The 6,221-nt window shown below is 33.0% G+C and overlaps 1 non-coding gene across 1 annotated transcript; it reads right to left on the reverse strand.

The window, feature by feature from the left end:
- Window positions 1–279: 279 nt before the first annotated feature.
- Trnaq-cug lies at window positions 280–351 on the reverse strand. The gene has a single exon. It is a non-coding gene; the product is annotated as a tRNA-Gln (tRNA).
- Window positions 352–6,221: the final 5,870 nt, after the last annotated feature.

Raw genomic sequence — 6,221 nt, forward strand, 5'->3', positions numbered from 1 at the left:
CAGTCGAAAATTTCTTAGTAGTACTGGAGCCTCGCAATTGATCCCTCCAACTACACCCAGAATCTCACTGGTCGTGTCAAATTGTGGTGACTTTATAAGAGCATTTACGACACACACACCGGCGGTTTAGAAATTAATATAAAATTTACATTTACCCACGCATGCACTGTAGATGTAGCAATATTTATATTGCTTCTTATTTAAATAAAATCTGTTAACCATAGTTTTAGAAATAATTAAAAGTTAAAAAAATGTTGCCATTTAATTTTTACAAAATGTAGGTTCCACCGAGATTTGAACTCGGATCGCTGGATTCAGAGTCCAGAGTGCTAACCATTACACCATGGAACCACACGACCTAGCGTTCAAAATTAATAATTATATCGTGAGATTTAAAAAACGACAATGTTTTAGTAAAGGTCGTAACTACAAATCAAATAAAGACTGTTAAATTTTTGAAAAACAGAAAAAAATAGCTTACATTAATTTCAAGCAAATATATCCCCTTGAGATATAGAAGATAAATTTTCGATCACATTCATATCTGCAAATGAAAATCGAGAACCAAAACATTTTTTTTTGAAAATCAAGTTTAACTATTCATCATATATATTAGTACATCATTATTTTAAATTCATCGTATATTTATATACTTATGTACTATGTTTATAACATTAATTAACCGCTTTTACGAAGTGCATATGTATGTATTCCCGGTACACATACCAAAAATTTATTTTTTCTGATAATTTTTGTGGTCTGTTTGTTCCACCTAATCTATGGAACGGCTGAACTAACTTTGACGGGACTTTCAATGGCAGATAGCTGGGCTATTTTTATTTTAGGAATTACTAATAAAATTTCTTAATTAAATTCGAAGACAAAAAATCAATGCCGCCTTCTAGCTGCCTTAACTTCTGTGAGTCCATATTACTTAAATTTATTAAAAGGCAAAGTTAAGTCCCACAGGAGTGACGCAGTGGATTAGGCTTCGAACCCTTCTCTTTATCTATGGCATGGTGTTTCATTTCCGCCATTACTCCTTCCCTTGGGTATATTTTACCAATCAAACAATATAATTTAAGGTCACAAAACAAAATAAATTTACGATGTAATTTTAATACATTTTTATTTTTTTTATTTTTTAAGCTGATTTCATACATAAATAAATAGGTATGTTTATTTTAAATTCCATTCACTAACAACTAAAACTACATTTTATTAAAAAGAAAGTTAAGTAACAGTATTTTAATGTCCCCTTCCAGAGGCCCCTCTTCTCTCCTCTAAATTAAATTTTATAAAGTAAAAATAAAGTAACAGCCTGTAAATTTTCCACTGCTGCGATAAAGCCTCCTCTCCCATTAAGGAGAGGGTTTGGAACATATTCCACCACGTTGTTCCAATGCGGGTTGGTGGAATGCACATGTGACAGAATTTCGATGAAATTAGATACATGCAGATTCCTATTGCCGAGCACGAGAGGTACTTGCCTGGGTTTGAACCCGCAATTATCGGTTAAGATGCACGCGTTCTAACCACTGGGCCATCTAAGCTCAAAATTTTATATATTTACTCAACTAATAAGGATATTAATGCGGCTTCATTCGAGGGTATGGGTAGTAAGGCTATATGGTTAGACAGGGAATAGGCAATTAAAAATTACACCCAGCCATATAAACTTTCACACTTATAATATTAGCAGTAAAACATAATAAGAGCTGGCATAATATCCTGAACTTTGCGAGACTAAAATCAACCTCCCTAAAATTATTTGTATACGTTAATAATTCGTTTTTTACACCCACCCAAGGAGATACGTATTACCGAAAACCCACGCCTTTTTAGTATAATATCTTTTTTTTTTTTTTTTTTAAATCTTCCTTTATTATAGAGGGTTTGATCAAGTATGATCATGCCACCCTCATTGGAACATACATAGTCTTATTTCATCATGCAAAGTTATCTTCGCTTAATAGCTAATAAAACAAGTCTATACAACATTTGTGCCTCCTCCGATTGAGGAAAAGCCAAAATACTGTTACATTTTCCAACCTCATGTAAGTTTATTCCATTTTCAAATTTCATAAGAGACCTTTCAACTTCGTTCCGGACACACTCCACCATGACATGATAAGCGTCTTCTACTTTATGGCACTCCGTGCAATTAGGTGTGTTATTTTTTGCCATTAGGAATGCAAAACTGTTTAATGGAATATGTCCGGATCGAAGTCTCAAAGCAAGAACAATATACAGTCTGGATAAAGTGGAATCAGAAAACCAAGGAATTCGCATGAGGTGGGGTTGAATCGTTCTATACCATATACCCTTAGTCAAAGATCTCTCGTCAAAATACTCCTTCCACAGTTGTGAGCACATATTTCGAACAACGTATAGATGATCAGTGAATAAGGGTAAACACTGAAATGGAACTCCATTAGTAATAGCATCTCTTGCAAGAACATCAGCTTTTTCGTTTCCTGGGATGCCTATGTGAGAAGGTATCCACTGTATTTTAATAGTTTTATTATTACTAGATAGTTTCGAGATCGAATCTAATATGCTGTAGGCTATCGGTGTTCCTCGAAAATTCGAGGTACATCGAGCCAGGTGGTAAATAGCACTTTTAGAATCTGTTAAAATAACATATTTCCCATCCTCCAATGAATTAATATAAGAGATAGCTTCCGCAATAGCAATCAATTCTGTATACATAATTGAAATATTAGCATTAACACTTAACTGAATGTTTGTATTTTTCTGAGAGTCATAGATCGCAACCCCACTACCAAGATTTTTAATTTTAGATCCGTCCGTGTAAAGCTTATGGAAATCGTAATAAATCAAATCTAAGAAACTTTCACAAATTTGCTTAAGTTGCGTTAATTCATACTTCTTTTTATTCTTATTAATTCCTTGTATTTCTGGTTCCACTACACCTGAAAGATCCACATTGCTGACCCATGTCTGTAAAGTATACATTTCCAATTGTTTATTGGAGTGAAAGGACATATTTCTTAATTTATTATGAGTGAAAGCAAGTAGGGGCCTATTCCTATGTCTCCAATAATTACTATCCTGACATAAAGTACCTAATTTTTCCATTATTTCAACAATTCCATTGTCGTTAAAAGATTTGCTTTTTAGCCAAAACTTTCCAGCTAAATACAGCCTACGAAATTGTAATGGTTCTAGTGAGAGTTCATTTTCCATTATGTGTATAGCAGTAGTTTTTATAAATCCTCCGATTATACGCATACATTGATTTTGGATCTTATCTAGCATATCTAGGTGAGTTTTGCAACTATTTCCATACAAAAAGGAAGCATAATCTAATTTGCTTCTTATCATAGCGATGTAAATTCTTCTTAAATGAACCGGATGAATGCCCCAGTCCGAGCCTGCTAATATTTTAAACAAATTTATTAATCTAAGACAGTTATTTTTAAGTTCTTTAATATGTTTAGACCATCGTAGTGATCTATCTAGCCATAGTCCTAAATACTTCACATAATCAACAGTTTGCATCTGAATTCCATTGATAGATACACATACCGATTGTCTGCGATAACCTCTTTTAAAAACACATAATTTGCTTTTTTCTGTGGAAATTTCTAAACCAATAAATGTCAGTAATTCAGTAAATCTATTAATTGCTATTTGTAATTGTAGTCTTCCTTCGTGTACATTATCACACATAATATATAGAACGAAATCGTCTGCATATTGCGAGATAAATACATTATTTATAATTTTGCAGATGTTACTGGTAGCGACATTGAAAAGGAGAGGTGAAAGGGGATCTCCCTGTGCCAAACCGCAACAAGTATTTCTACAATAAGTAGAAGTACCTACTATAATTTTTAAATGTCTCTCTTTTAAAAAATTCCATACATATTTACAAATTTTAGTATTAATGCCAAGTTGCTGCATAATATGAATTAAACTAATCACATCGACATTATTGTAGGCATTGTTAATATCAATAAATGCAGCAATGCATGTCTGATTTTTTGATAGGCCGATCTGAATACGTGACACTAACTTACTGAGGTTATCTAAAGTAGAACGACATCTTCTAAAGCCAACGGTATCCGAAGACAGTAGTTTATTCCTTTCGATGTACCACTCCAGTCGTCTAATTAAAATACTATGGAATACTTTACATATACATGAGATGAGGGATATGGGACGTAAAGAGCCAAAAGACTCCGGATTTCTTCCCGGCTTTGGGATTGCAACGATGGTAACATCTTGCCACTGTGAAGGTACAAAGCTAATTGAATAAAAATAATTAAAAAATTTTAGCAAAATGGATTTTCCATTGACAGGTAAATGAGCCAACATCGAATAAGAAATATTATCACTTCCGGGAGATGTATCTTTGTGAAGCAAGCAATGTTCTAACTCTTGTCTAGAAATTTGTATGTCTAAATTATTTTTAATAACTTTAAAATAAGGTTCCTTTGGAGATACAAAATCAGGAGTTAAACTATGCAAAAGCTCAGTGGCAGCTGATTTACCCACAAAAGATCTTGGTCTTTTAGGCCCTTTTAACCAACTCACTTTATACCACATCTCACTTTGAGTTACCCTGCTATCAATTGAAGTATAATAATCGTTTCTTAATTTATATTGACACTGACGCATAATTTTTTGAGTATTACTAATTTTTTCCTGTAAAATCTTAAAGTTCCGTGGGATTGGGTTACGCCGAAAAAAGGAAAGAGCAAGCCGTCTCTCTGCTACAAGTTTTGATAACGATACATTCCAAAATGGTTTAGGTGTAAAATTACAGGTCGGATTACGGTTAATCTTAATAAATGGAATAAAACGATCACCCGCCGTATTAATAGCATTTAGAAAGTTATTATATAATTTTTGCGGGTCGTCAGTAACAAAAGAAAATTCACGAAATAATTTTTCCAAAAATTCTGTGTAGGATGACCAGTCAGCATTTTTATAATTACGTCGAAGAGGTATATTATCCTCAAACCCTTTTTCCCATTGTGTCGTTATCTTAATTATAAGATGATCACTACCTAAACTTTCATTTATAGTTCTCCATTTAAGTTTCATTGCAATGTCGGATGAAACTATAGACAAATCGGGGGAAGACTGTTGTATATTATTATTTACAAGTTTGATACGCGTAGGGCTATTATTGTCATTTAAAGTTACGAAACAACTATCTATAAGTGCATCATGAATCTGAGAACCGCGCAAATCTGTTTTGTTTGACCAATTACCATGGTGCCCATTAAAGTCTCCCAAAATAAGAGTATTACTATCTAAAAGGTTAAATAAGTTCTCCCAATCTGATTTGGAAGTTCGTACGGATGGGGAGCAATAAATGGATGCTATATACTTAACATGTTCGCAATTAAAAACTTTCACTACAATCATTTCTATGCCAGCATTCGTGCTACTATAATTATTCTTCAAAGTAGATGTAATGGAATTATGAACCAATATTGCTACTCCTCCATAAGAATCATCCCTATCCCTACGGAACATATTATAACCTTTTATTTTAAGATGGCTATCCGGTTCTAACCACGTTTCACTAAGTGCAGCAATGTGAATCTTTTCTTGAATTAACAATTGTTCTAATGTCAAAGACTTTGGACGAAGGCTTTGTGAATTCCATTGTATAATATTGAGCTTAATTAACTTACAACTTTCAGCCATTATTATTTCAAATATTCAATAAGTGACTTCAGCATTGGCCAATCTGACATATTTTCGACTATCACTAACATCACCCATTCTATACAACACTTAATGACACTTTGCACTTTTTCTTGAAATGACTCATCTTTTAAAAATAAAATCTCTTTTAATCTACTTAAAAGTTCACTAAATTTAATTTCTCTTTTCTTTTCATCTTTTTTATCTGTATTACTATTTAAATTTTCATCCAACTCAATAGAAAGATCTTCTTCGAACCCATTGTGTTTTCCTAAAGAATGAGACAATGTTTTTTTATTTTTTTTATTTTTAGGCGTAGTAGAGGTTTCTTTTACAATATCAGCAAATGTTGGGACTTCTCTGAATACTATTGGGGTAGATTCTTGTGGTAGAATGTCAAACATATTACTTGTGGGTTTATTATGTGAATTAACATTGGATTTATTATTTTCCAATTTATGAGACTCGGTTGGTACGTATAAGGTCAGAGCTTTTCTATACGTGCAGTTAAATTCCGCCATTAACTCCCTTAA

Source organism: Vanessa cardui, chromosome 13 (genome assembly GCF_905220365.1).
Source record: "Vanessa cardui chromosome 13, ilVanCard2.1, whole genome shotgun sequence".
Classification (NCBI taxonomy): Eukaryota; Metazoa; Arthropoda; class Insecta; order Lepidoptera; family Nymphalidae; genus Vanessa; species Vanessa cardui.